This window comes from Macrotis lagotis, chromosome 2, assembly GCF_037893015.1.
Source record: "Macrotis lagotis isolate mMagLag1 chromosome 2, bilby.v1.9.chrom.fasta, whole genome shotgun sequence".
NCBI lineage: Eukaryota > Metazoa > Chordata > Mammalia > Peramelemorphia > Peramelidae > Macrotis > Macrotis lagotis.
In genome coordinates this window covers 46,480,897-46,495,344 of record NC_133659.1, presented here as the reverse complement: position 1 = coordinate 46,495,344, position 14,448 = coordinate 46,480,897, and positions in this window count along the sequence as shown.

Below are 14,448 nucleotides of genomic sequence, written 5' to 3'. Positions count from 1 at the left end.
TGCTTCCTATGATGTGGGAGGATCATATTAGGGGCATATCATGGCATGGGTGGACATTTCAGATTGTAATTCAAACTCTGAGAGCCTATGAACATTCAAGAAGGAGGGGAAAGAGTTTCTGAAAACCATAAATTACCTGCCTTTGAAGACTGGTGCCTCACACCTAGGAGTGAGGTATCCATACCTTGTAAGATATATCTTGCAAGGTTCATGAATAAAATGTACAATTTTCTCTCACTCCAGCAGGATTTTCTTTTCATTTATTTATAACACTTCATCCACCCCTTTTTATCTTCTTTCCTCTGTCTCTCTCTCTCCTTTACTTCTTTCTTTCCTTCCTTTTTTCTTTTTCCCTCCCTTCCTTTCTTCCTTTCTCTTGCTACTTTTATTCCTTCCTTCTTTCTTTCCTTTCCCCTTTCCTTCCCTCCTCTTTACTTCTTCCCTTCTTCCCTACCTCCTTCCTTCCTTTTTTCCTTCCTTCCTTCTATCCTTTGAGATGAGCCAGCCTTTCTCCTGCTTGGACCTAATTTCCTTTGCTCTGAATAATCTTAAGACTATTTAATTCCCTCCTCTGAGCTAGCAACACATTTCAAATCACATACTACATCCAAATTCCAAAGGTCAACCTTTTTTTGAGTCAAAGCTTCAGCAAATTTAAGTGACAATAGGGATTTAACTCCAAAGTTTAGAGTGTCATCCACCTTATCAAATAGACCTATAATAGTACATTGCTTTAGTTTTAGCAAGTAAGGCAGAAACTTCTGCTGGAAAAAAATCATTCTTTACAACTCTTTACAACTAAGGTTTGAGGAAGAAATATTTCTTTCCAAGAGCATCAGTCATTATAACCACAATATCTATAGAGGGCATCTCATTCTGTAATGAAGGCAGGGAGGGTAAGGAGGTAGAGGGGTTGATGAAATCCCTTAAATCAAATCAACAAGTATTTTGTTAAGCACAGTATTCACTGTCTGTGATACAAAGGGAGAAATGGGCCTTGTTTTCAGGAATCTCAGTCAGACAGGGAGGATTCAACATGCAAACAATGATGAAGAAGCAAGAAATATTCAAGAAAATGTGGAGATACTCTTAGAGAAAAGAGATTAACATTAAAGGGGATTGGGAAAGGTTTCTTACCAAAAGAAAGAATTTGTTGAAATTGAATGGCAGCCAGGGAAACCTGGAGGTGGGGATGAGGAGAGAAAACATTCAAGGAATAGAAGGCAGCCAGTAAAAATTCTCAAGAGTCACTTGAAAGCCTGCTTCACAAAGCATGATGACATATAATATAAATGCCATGCTCTAAAATGGGTATAATTCAGAGCATGTACTAGTGTCCTCTAACTGTTGATCTGCTAATCTCATGATATGGAGACAGACTTTTGATTTACCAGATAGCCAGAAACTGGGGTTCATTCAAAAGGCATTAATCATCCATAATCTTGTCCTAGGTCTGGGTCTTTATTGTCTGGCCAAATTTGGGTGAGAACCAATGCCACACAAACCTTTCCTATCCAAAGCTGAAATGTGGCTCATATTCGGTGTCTTTATTCTTTCTCTTTGCATTTCTTCTTTCCTGTCTTAAGTGAGAGAGATTGGGGATGGCTACAATTTCCAGACGAGTGAACCAGTCCACATTTGGGAACCAGAATCCATGCTTAGATTTTCCAAAAACAGAGAATTAGGAATAAAGTCTCAAGCAATCTGTCTGGTCTACTCCATGAGTAGCAGAAATGCATTCTCATCTATCTACTGGAAGTGAACTTGGATTGGCAAATTCTACATAGAAATTATGTTAAAATTTAGTTCAATATCACTTGGGATTGTGGTGGTCTAGGGGAGACTGTATTGGGAAGGTGTTTGTATCTCAGTTCCTTTTATACTATCTTCACTATTATACAACCTGAAATACTACCTCACACATAACAGACTGGCTAATGTGATAGAAAGGGAAAAATAATAAATGTTGGAGGGAAAATCAGAAGAATAATTCACTATTGCTGAAGTTATGATCTGATCTATTCTGGAGAGCAGTTTAGAACTATGCTCAAAGGGTCATAAAACTGCATATGCTTTTGACACAGTAAAATCACTAATAGATCTGCTTTCCAAAGAGATACAAGGAAAAGGGAAAAAACCTACATATACACAAATATTTATAGCAGCTTGTTGTGATGAAAAAGAATAGGAATGTCCATCAACTGGGGCATGACTGTACAACTTGTGTTCTATGATTGTGATGGAATACTACTGTGCAATAAGAAATGCTAAACACAATGCTTTCAGAAAAACTGAGAAAACTTACATGAACTGATGCAAAGTGAAATGATAAGAACCAAAAGAGCACTGAATAAGGAACTGGGTCATGACTGGTGCTAATAATGAAATGACACGATATTGTGAGTTGAACTAAAGAAACTAGAAAGAAAGAAATTTTAATAAAACACCTTAATGTATTAATGTATTAAGGTGTAGTAATATACCTTAGTAAAAGTTTTTGTTAGTTAAACATTTTGACTTTTAAAATGCATTGGTAATATTTACACTCTTTCTTAATGATAGGCAGAAAATGAAATCCTGATTTGTAGCCTTTGAAGATTTCCAATGTGTGAATGCTGCTCACCCCTGAAGTTTAACAATCACCCTCAAGAGCCAGTACAAGTTGTTTCCAGCACCAACTTGTTTCACGGGTACCCCCAAACTCTGAAGGGGGAGACATTGTTAACCTCACTCTGGAAAAATGAGTCCATAGCACTTCTACAATAATAACCTCAAAAGAATTTGCAATGCAATGAAAAGGAGCTTAGGAAACTTTGGATGTGGGATACATTGTGAAGGAATTATCCTATCACTTTTGCTCTGTTATCATTTTGTCCCCCAAAGGGCAAAAGGTGAGGGAGATGATAATCATAACCTGCTTGCATCATTGGCAAAATGTGAGGTGGATACACAGGTGGAACTTTTGGGGTTGGGGGCAATAGGACTGGGCAAGACAATTTCTCCACTGGCTTAACTATATTCAACTATTAGTAGTTTGACAATTCAATCCAAAAAGCTTTTAATAAAGACTTATTATGCATCAAGCTAAGTAATAGGAAAAGAAACACAAAACCAAGGAAGTCTCTGGACTCAATAAGTGTCATTCTACTAGAAGGATTTTATATATATATATATATATATATATATATATATATATATATATATATATGCAAGTGAATAAAAACAATGCAAAAAATGCAAAGTAAAGTGGGGAAAGGGGAGGGGTGATAGTGAAGTACTAATAATCAGGAGAATCAACAAAAGTTCCCTGAAGTTCCTTTGTCAATAGAAGCGAAGGTTGACTCTTCCCCAGAAATGGAAGCTAGTTAAAGAGTCTTCCACCCATTGGAATTCATCTCAGGTAACCTGTTCCCTTCCCAGAGGGGTTTTCCAAGATGATCCCCTTCTATTTAACTCCTCAGTCCCAAATATCAAAATTCTTTTTTCAGTCAATTATCATTTATTAAGGACTTACTGTATGAGTGCAGTAAAAAACATATAGGAGATGCTTGATAAATGTTTATTAATCGAATGATTGATTGCCAGGGACTATGAACAGCATTGTATGGGGACTAAGGATACAATGAAAAGTGAAAATACTCAAAAATCTCACATTTTTATTGGAGAGACAACATGCAAATAATATGCAAAATACATACAGAGTTTTAGCATTGATCTGATTTCCTAAGTCTTTCAGAGTTGCTTTTCTTTATGATGTTATTTAATCTTATAAATATATTATATAAATTGAGATCAAGTGAAGTGATATTTATAAAATGTGAGTATTTCCTGAGTGTTTGGTCCCTTCCCCCTTCCCTTCCTGGCTTTGCTGAAGAATTTATTTTGCTTGATTTTGCTAATCTATTACCAAGATTTTTTCTTTTTTTTGCCAATAGGAGTGAGAGAGGAGAGAGAAAGAATTTATTGTGTATGTGTTCATTAAAACATAAAAATTTATCTTTACTTTAAGTTTTAAAAAGATGTATAGATAATAAACTGAAAGTCATCTCAAAACAAAGGCAGTAACAATTGTGGGGAGTAGGAAGAGAAACCCTCTTGCAAAAAGAGGGGTTTGAAATAAACTCCAAAACTAAGAGACAGATATGAAGAGGGAGAATGTTCTAAGTCTAGGGAAAATGGAAACAAATGATGAAAAAATAGAAACAAAAACTAATTTCTTTTTGGCATTTGATGTTTTATGAAGTACTTTCCTTATAACAATCCTGGAAGAAAGGATGTCCAACTTTTTGGAATTTCATAAATACTTATTATCTGTTTTGTCTTTTTCTGGAAGTTTGAAGAGGGGTGTCTAATGAACTGAGAACAGCCTACTGATTTTATGCAGTCTGAGACTTAAACTGCTTCCCTTCCCTGCACCCCCCCAAAAAGACTAGGGTCCATTTCTTTCCTCACCAATGAAGCAACATTTTTTGGGGGGTGGGAGCTACATGTCCCAAGATTGAATTGTAGACCAATGAAATGCATCTTCCCCAGTCCAACAGGAGGATTGTATAAGTAACTTCCCTGCAACTTAGAGAACTAGCAATAAAAGGTTTCTGAGTTCAGAAAGCCCGGGGGTATTCAGGAAGACAGTTCAGCTCCTGTCTAGGAAGAAAATGACAGTTCTTCTCACTGGGATTAAGCTTCAGATATTCAGGGGGAAAAAGAAATTCTCTAAATAACTCATCAGACCAAATGCAGGGGATCTGGCACCAATCCTCATACAATGGAGTGCTTAATATATCCTAGTGCCCAGAGGCAATGGGCATCCTTTCCATGAAGGATAGATATACTTGCTTTCTACAAATATTGCCACAGAAGTTGTCCCTAGTCACTGCAAATGAGAGGATATAATATAGCCATACTATTCATTATGCTCATAATGAGAAATGATACAGGAATTAACAGAATTGATTTAGTGATAGTGATCTGTAACCATGAAGAAATGGCAAAAATGAACTGGTCAGCCATGTTTCAGTCTGGGTTTTCCTTTTTGTATGGTTAAACTTTAGTATCTGTTGGATACCAATTCAAATTTAGTCATTTATTAAATTATTAAAAGTATTGATCTATGATGTTGATTCTTAATCTTCCAAAAGACACTTAGCTTCCAACTAGAAACGAGACATGGTTTCATGACTACCAGCTAAAGTCAGCCTTATAAGTCCAGGAATGGAAGACAAGGAAGAATGGCGAATAAAACTGTGCGAGCAGACTCTAAGCTCAAGGAAGAAGATGAAAACAACAGGAGGTGGAGGGTTATTGGGGTTAGTGACTGATGCAAATGTCTTTCATTATCAACCTGTGCTTTGTATTGAGACCCACTCAACCTCCAAAGGTTATTTTTCTAACTATACAATATGATGTTAAGTTTTTACATTTTCCAATTCTGTTTTACTGTTTACTCTTTACTATTAGAGAAGTGGACAAGGACCTGGATGTTAGGAGATAAAAGAGAAAAGGAAAAAATACAATTAAAATTGAAATGATGAAGAGACAGCTAGGTGGTACAGTAGATGGAGCTCTGGACCTGGAAATGACAGATATAGACTAAATTTTTTATTAAGTAAAATTGTTTCTAGCAGACAAACCTAAATCACAGAGTACAGAATTGATCTGAACACATTTTCCTTTGTTAATTTACATAGCACTTTAATATTTGCAGAGGCCCTTGTTTTATTTCATTTGATACTCACAGCAACTTGTGACATTATTATAATTCTTATTTTACAGATGCAGAAACTGAGGCTGAGAAATGATCCTCACAGAAAGCCTGTGACAGCAGAATGATAATTCTTTTCATTTTACCGATGAAGGAAACTGAGAGTAATAGAGGTTAAATGACTTACTTAGGAATCTAGTTATTATATAAGGCAAGATTCAAGATCAAATCCTCCTCTTTGGTTAAAATTTAGTATCTGTTGGATATCAATTCAAATTTAATCATTTATTAAATAGGTAACAGTATTGATCTATGATATTGGTTCTAAATCTTCCAGAATACACTTAGTCTCCAACTAGGAGTGAGATGTGGTTTCATGACTACCAATTGAAGCCAACCTCCAAATCCAAATAAGACTTGGAATCCATTGCTCCACCTAGATGCATATGAGGATCCTTGAAAACAGGAGTTGTTTTAGCACCCTGGAACATTGATGAAACATAATGAGGGCTTAATAAATTATTACCTTATTGATAAGAGGTAGTTCCCAAAGCAACAAAATTAGAAGTCTTCATTTGTCCTATCATGGGAAGTAGCAAGACTTTCATCCCAAAGAATTCTGACCAATGGAATGAGTCTTGGTTACCAAGGCAGGTGCATCTGCTTCCATGTCCTCATCTCTACAGTTGCCCTTTCTACTCAGGAGGCCACTCCATTCACTGCTCCTTTGAATTCAGGCTGTATTCATGAAAAAGGGTAAGAGAAAAAACTATTGTGCTCCACTCAGAATAAGTACTGGAAAGGAAGAGTTAAAAAGATCAAGATAAAAATGGTCCAGAGAAGACTTTAAAAGTGATTATTGGCTGTTAAAATCTTGAAGAAATACAAAAGAAATAGTGGTAAATCTAATACATGTTTCTAAAAGGCATACAAAGAATCAACAAAGTCTCCCAAGCTGTGTAATTGTATTATATTGGTCACTAAATAGGGGTGGACTGATACAAGCCTGGGGAGTGGGTGATTTAATTAGAGGCAGGCACTATGGTGTCACATATGTTTTCCCACACTTTCCTCATGAATATATTTGTGTGTTAGGAGAGAAAAAGAAGTAGACATAAATTATGTAGACTTTTGGATGCTTTTGATACAGTTTCTCAGAAAAGACTAATATAAAAAAAGACAGGAACAGAGAAGCTTTTTGATTAAATAACAAGGCAGGAATGATATGTAAGGATGAGTATTTGTGATGGGAGACAGCCTGAAATGGAGAGAACAGATAACTAAGGGTCTGCATTTATGTTGCCTTTTAGTTTAGAAACAAATTCTTTCCATACCTATGCTATTCTTGTGTTCAAAACTGATCCCCTTACAAAATAATACTCAAAATTCCTGAAAGAATAAATCAACTTCCAGATGTTTGTTCTAAAGTGTTACACGTTTGAATAGTCCACAGTTCATAACCTTGAAGTAGCTGAGAAGGAAGTAGACAATCAATCTAATCTAACATAGAAAACTGAAGACAGAGAGAAAATAGAGATGTGGATTTCAAAAATGTGTGAGACTTAAGCTGGGCTAAGTAATGGTTGGTGAGAATGACCAAATCTTCCTAGACATTGGAGAGCCAACCTGAGCCAGCAATGATACCTAAAACCTAGTTCTTTGTGCCCTTATATCCTTTCTTTGTCATTTCAGAAGGAACTCTCAAGTCAGTTTTTGAGCATAGATCATAAACTTAGAATTTAAAGGGATTATTAAAGTATTAAGTTCCAACTCCTTATTTTACAGATTGCTATGTCATTGAAGAAATATGTATTAAGCGTCTACTAGATGTGATTCCTTCTGCTATGAGTTGAGGTAGGGTAAAATAACCCCTACCATCACAGAATTGATATTGTAGTTTTGTTAACTGTAGCTCTCTTCTTGCAGGGTAGTTTCCTATTTGCACCTTGTGTTGTCTGCATGGACACACTATATTGTACTCATGAAGGTGAATTTTGAAACTTAATGAGATTTTAAATTAATTTCTATTGAATTTCTCTAATTAGATTCAACACTGTGTCTTAAGTTTGTCAAGATCTTTTTTAGGTCCTTCTGCCATTAATCCTTTTAGCTGTCCATCAAGTCTTGTTATCTCCAAAATGGATAAGAATGTCTTCTATGTCTTTGTCCCAGTCATTTTTATCTTTAACAATACCCTTAACAAGTGATCATCCAGACTCCATTTGAAGATACTTAATTATATGGAATTTACTATCTCCAGAGGAAGCCCATTCGCATTTGGGTCAGTTCATAATTGTTTGGATTATTTGGGGGGGGGGTGTAACCAAGACTCACTGCCTCCACCTAGAATAGTTTGGGGTTCAGTAATGTTCTGGAATCAATTCAAAAGGGCTGAAAAACTGACTATTAAATTTCATTGTCAGCATTTTCACCTCAGAAATCTGTAAAGGCTACAAAATCAGAGCCTAATTTATCACCTTGACTCAAGAGATTGATAAAGTAAACATTAATGATGATGCAGATTAAATATAAAATATGTCAGAAATACTTTCCCCTACCCAAAACCTGTTGTTAAACATTTACCAGCACACCCTGAATACTTGAGTCAAATAGAAAAGCCAAATCCCCTTTCAACATGGAAGACTTTAAAGTCCTCAGAGTCCTAACAAATTTGTTCAGTTCTTCAATCATGTCCAACTCTTTAATGACTTCGTGGACAGAGTTTTCTTGGTGAAAACAATGGAGTGACCTGCCATTTCCTTCAACAAAATTTTTTCTTCAATAAATTTTAATAAGATATAAATTCAAAACTCTTTTGCATCTAGATTGTCCTCTGCACACATCCTTCCTCCAATACAGTAGACTTGAGACTGCTTATAAGGCTGGTCCCAAGGAGTCAGCTGGTTGGCTCAGTGTCAGATCTAGAGTCAGGAAAATCTCAATTAAAATCCAGCCTCAGACACTTACTAGCTATATGACCCAAGCAAGTCATTTAGCCTCTGTTTGCCTTAATCCACTGGAGAAGGAAATAGCAAACCACTCACTAAGAAAACCCAACAACATGGTCCACAAAGTTATGAAGAATCAGACGTGATGGAGCAACAAGGCAGTCCCAAAACCAAGATATAGAGCTGAAACCTCATCAGTCTCTATAAAGAGCTCTATTATGGTAAGCCACCATTGTTTTCCTGATGTCCTTACATCCTAATCCCTTCTTTTGATGCAAAGTCACAATATGTTAATTTGCCACCATACTGGAGCCTCAGTGTCCTTGTGGGGTCATGCCACTAGACCATGCTGTGGGTGAAAGCATTATAATGAGGTCCTTCCAGTAATTTCAGCTGTAAAAGTCCTTGGACCCAATTCAAGGCAAACCTATTGTTTACTGGGTGGAATTCTATGCTATGGCCTTTTATCCAGTATCCAGCACATTCACAGTCATAGATTGTACCCTAGCGTTAATGTTATGCTAAAGGGCATAGATATTCAACTATAAAACGCATTAGACCATTTGGCAGTTGTTACATAAGGTATGGGAAGAATAGACTTCCAAAGCATAGTTTCTATCCTCGTTTAGAACTGAAATGAATGAGTCCATATCCCAGACTGTTTCTAGGTTAGTATGAAAAGATTTCAAAAAACAGCTTAACAAAGCAGTAATGTAAGTGAAAGTGCTGAATATCAATTGGATGAAAATGCTTTTGCAGAGACACTACACAAGGCCACAAATGGAACATTTGGCCATCTGGACCAAGAATTATATTTTTAAAATGGAGATTTCAGTGTCATACACCAAGTACTCTGTTCTCTACCAAGTAAGATACATGTTGCCACAGATAGTTACTGTGTTTTGCATCAGGAGACCAGGTTTCATATCCCACCTTGCTAGCTGTGTGAAGATGGGCAAATAATTTAGTCTCTTAAAACCTCAGTTTCTTAAAATAAGATCATAATATACTACTTGCTTCACAGAGTCTTTTGAGGAAAATAGTTTTCAGACCTTAAGTTCCCATATAACTATGACTTCTTAAAGTTTTGCATTTATGGGAGTCTTTAATCAATTCAAATTTAGTATGAACCTATTAAGATGCAATTCAATAGAGAAAAAATGTGAAGTCAAATGTTGGGGGAATGGTTAGATGACTCAGTTCTGGACCTAGAATCAAAAAAGACCTGAACTCAAATTTAACCTCACATAATTACCAGCTGTGTGACCCTGAGCAAGTCATCTAAGCTCTGTTTGCCTCAGTTTCCTTATCTGTAAAAATGAAGAAAATAATAAAAAACAACCTCCCAGGATTGTTTTAAGGATTGAATGAGATAATATTTACAAAGTGCTTCATTTTGTATCTGGCCAATCAACATGCATTATATAGATGTTAGCTATAATTATTAATTAGGTTCTAAGAATCAACTTTAAAAGATGGAGTGGAGGGGTAGAGAAGGATGACTAGATAGCAGTCGGTGTGACAAAAAGTTCAAGATGAATCAGCAGAAAAATATGGTGGGGGAAAAAAGGTAGATAAATTAAGATAAAATAATGGGATCTTTGGCTGTATTAAGTTTTTGGAAGTAAGGAGGCCCTATATTCTGTTCTGAATACCACAGTTTAAGGACATTGATAAACAGATTTTCCAGAAGAAGACAACCATGATGATGAAAAGCCTTGAGTTCATTTTTTATTAGAACTAGTTAAAGAAATTAAGAAGGTTTGACAAGAAGAAAAGCAGACTTAAAGGAGAAAGGGGATTATTAGATTGGTCCAAGAAGGCAGACTTGGGAACAATAGAGAGACATTAGAAAGAGGTACCTTTAGTCTAGATTTCAGGTAAAACTTTCTAACTTAAGCTTCCCCTAAACAGAATGATTTGAGTCCAAAAGTGATAGCTCTTCCAAAAGCAGAAAGGCTTAAGCACAGTCCACCTCACTACTTGCTGAAAAAGTGGGAGGAAGGATTCCTTTCATGTATGGTTTAGACTAGATGGCTGCTAATATTCCTTCTATGACTCTGTGCAATGGCATGTTAGAATTGAGTTAGATGTGGTACCAAAGAGTTTTCTGAAAATTTTCTAACAGATGGAGAGTTATTCATCCCTAAATCTTTTTTTTTATTTAATTTGATTTTTCTCAATGAATAAAAATGTATTTCTTTATTTAGGAAGGAAGAAGGGAGTCATTTTGCACCTTGGGAGTTTTGGTCACATAGTTGTCTTTTTAATGTTGTTATTAAATTGTTCTCCTGGTTCCTTTCACTTCAGTCTGTATCAGTTAATGCAAATCTTCTCAGATTTCCCTCAAATAATACTTCTTATTTTTTCTTATGGAACAGAATATATATCATAGTTTGCCCATAGTCCTTTGAAAAGAGATACTGTCTTTCCGCTTTCCCAAGCCATCAAATAAAACCAATCCCTTTGTATTCATGAAACATGTAGGAATGAGAATAATAATTAAAAATCAATAATAACATTTATTCAGCACTTCCAGGTTTGAAAAGTACTTCAAAAATATTATCTCATTTGATTTTCATAACAACCCTAAGAGGTAATCGCTTTTGTTATTCTCTTTTGTAGATTAAAAAAAAAGACAGAAGGATGTTAAGTGAGTTACCCAGAAACAGAGTTAAGTGTCTAAGGTGAGATGTGAGCACAGGTCTTCCTGATTTCTGGTCCAGGATGCTAATTGCTGTACCACCTGGCAGCCTCTAGGTAAAAGAAATTTGTATTGATAAAAGATTCAGAAAGGTCAGTGGAAATGTTCCTTAAATCAGTAACCAGAGAGAAACAAATTTATAGGAATGAAAATAGTTCTCTTGAAGCCTTTACACTTTGTTAAGAAGTCAGCAGAGAACTTTACACTTCATTGAAAATCCATTAAAACAATTACCAGGTCATTAGCACGGACTTCTAAGTACTAGTTTCCAAACCTAGCCTACTAGAGAAATCGCTTTGATAGACACTTTGACTTCCTTAGCATGCACAATCCCAGAGTTTTATATTGTCAAAGACAGAAACAGTTCCCAGAATTGTGCTCTTTTCTAATATTATCATTTATTTCAAATTTTATAATTTTATACTTAATTAAGCATCTGCAGGGCCACCTATATCCCTGCTAGGCTTCTAGAGAAAGAGAGAAAGAATGAAAGAAAGAAAGAGAGAGAGAGAGAGAGAGGGAGAGAGAGAGAGAGAGAGAGAGAGAGAGAAAGGAAGGAAGGAAGGAAGGAAGGAAGGAAGGAAGGAAGGAAGGAAGGAAGGAAGGAAGGAAGGAAGGAAGGAAGGAAGGAAGGAAGGAAGGAGAGAAAGAAAGAAAGAAAGAAAGAAAGAAAGAAAGAAAGAAAGAAAGAAAGAAAGAAAGAAAGAAAGAAAGAAAGAAAGAAAGAAAGAAAGAAAGAAAGAAAGAAAGAAAGAAAGAGAGAAAGGAAAAGAGAAAGATAGAAAGGAAAAGTTAAGTGACAGGGCACATTTGCATCCAATTTTCAAGTTCTTTACAAAGTGACTTTCTTGGGCAAGTCACTTAACCCCATTGTCTCGCCAAAACCAGAGAGAGAGAGAGAGAGAGAGAGAGAGAGAGAGAGAGAGAGAGAGAGAGAGAGAGAGAGAGAGAGATCTCCCCCCTCCCCCAAGCAGCTTACATTCAATAGAGGAAAGAAGTAAAGAGAGAAATAAATTCAAAATAAATAACAACGGAAATTATCAAAAAAGAATGGGTAGAATAGGAGCTGGTACTTTAACTGCCTCATAAAGAATTTTCAGTGATAGATGTTAAGAGATGGCATATTCCAGAAAAAAAAGGGGAACAAGGGAACAGCTTTTGGCAAGACTGGGCCAGGGTAGATAGAATACCAAGTATAAGGAATAATTCAATTTACCTGGTTGATATAGTGCATAGTAAACCTGATTCAGAAAGATCCCAGTTGGAACTCTATTTCAGATGCTATAATTCTGTGACCCTGGACTAGCAATAGTCTCTCAACCTTCAGTTTTCTTAATTGTAAAATAGACAAAATAAGAACATCTACCTCCCAAGGCTTTTGGGTAATGAAAAAATCAATATATGCAAAATGCTTTGGAATCTGCAAAGTGATGAGATAGAGATAGAGATAGAGATGATAGAGATAGAGATAGAGATAGAGATAGAGATAGAGATAGAGATAGAGATAGAGAGATAGAGATTCATATATACGTGTGTGTTTGTGTGTGTGTGTGTGTGTGTGTGTGTGTGTGTGTGTGTGTGTGTGTGTGTGATCAACTGCCAGGGAATGATATGAAATCAGTTTGGGCAAAATAGATTGATGCTAAATTGTGAAGCAATTTAAATGCCAAATATATGGTTAGATCTGTGCTTTTGTTTTTCATTCATTTTAGTTTTATCTATCTCTTCGTGACACCTTTTGAATTTTTCTTGGCAAGGATCCTGGAGTGGTTTGATACTTCCTTCTCCAACTCACTTTAAAAATGAGAAAATGAGGCAAATAAGGTTAGGTAATTTGCCTAGGGTAATACAGGTAGTAAGACCAGATTAGAATTCAGGTCTTCCTGATTCCAGGCCCACCTAACTATCCTAGCTGCCCTAAACCTTAGAAGTATTTTAATATGTAAAGAATACTTTGAAAATAGAATTAAATGGGGCAAGACGACCTCTTTTGAGGTTCTTGCAGTAATCCAGATGAGAGGTGATGACATCCTTAACAGCCATGTGAGTGAAGAAGGAAAGGATGGGAAAGATTTTATGAAAGTATAATTGACATGACCAGATAACTAAAGGTTTGGGGGAGGAAGAGAGACTGTTACAGTTCTTCTTTGGTTTAAATACAAATGTCTTAGAAGGATGATGATCTCCTCAGAAACAGGGAAATTACTCACAGTGGGTTTCTGAGGAAATGATCATGAGTTCTATTTTTGGACATTTTCAGGTGGGGATGCCCTTGGAAATCCAGGTGAAGCTGTCCAGCAGGCAATTAATCATTCAATCATTCAAATGCAAGATTGCTTGCATTTTATAAATGTTTATTCACTTGATTATTTGAACTACACTAAAGTAAACATGATACTTTAAGAAAAAATGATAATAATCAGGATATAAACTGCATCAATGACTTCATTATTATAAAATGAGACCTCTACCAATGTGGGTCAGACACCTCTTGACTACTTAGCTTTGGAGGGGAAGTGTAAAATGGTCACTGTGGCATTATTGCCACAGACAACATTCCCAGCAAGGCTGAAGTAGATTAAAATATTATTGGAAAATATAAAACAAAATAAAAATATCATAGAACATAGATAATGTTAATATGCAGTTGCAGAGATCCTTATGTAAGGAGTAATGGCCCCATTTCTATTTGAGTTTGATATCCCTATTTTAGAGGGTTTCCTGGTGTACTGAGAGTCAAATGATTTGCCCAAGGTCACACAATTCAAGTATGTGTTGGAGGTAGCACTTGCCTCCTCCATCCCTTATTACTAACTTTGAGTCTGGCTCTCTCTCTACTATGCCATAATTATATGAGCTTTAATTTTTAAAAATATCTTTATATCTCATTTTATATTCATAATACCCTTTGAGATAAGTACCATCATCATCATTATACCCATTTCACAGATGAGGAAACTAAGGCTTAGGGTTTCAGCATCTTGCCCAGAGTCACACAGCTAATGAACATCTTAGTAATCCTAAATCAACCACTCCATCCAGGAAATAATAAAACAAACCATTGACCAGATGTTCCCATTTTGGGACTTTCTGAT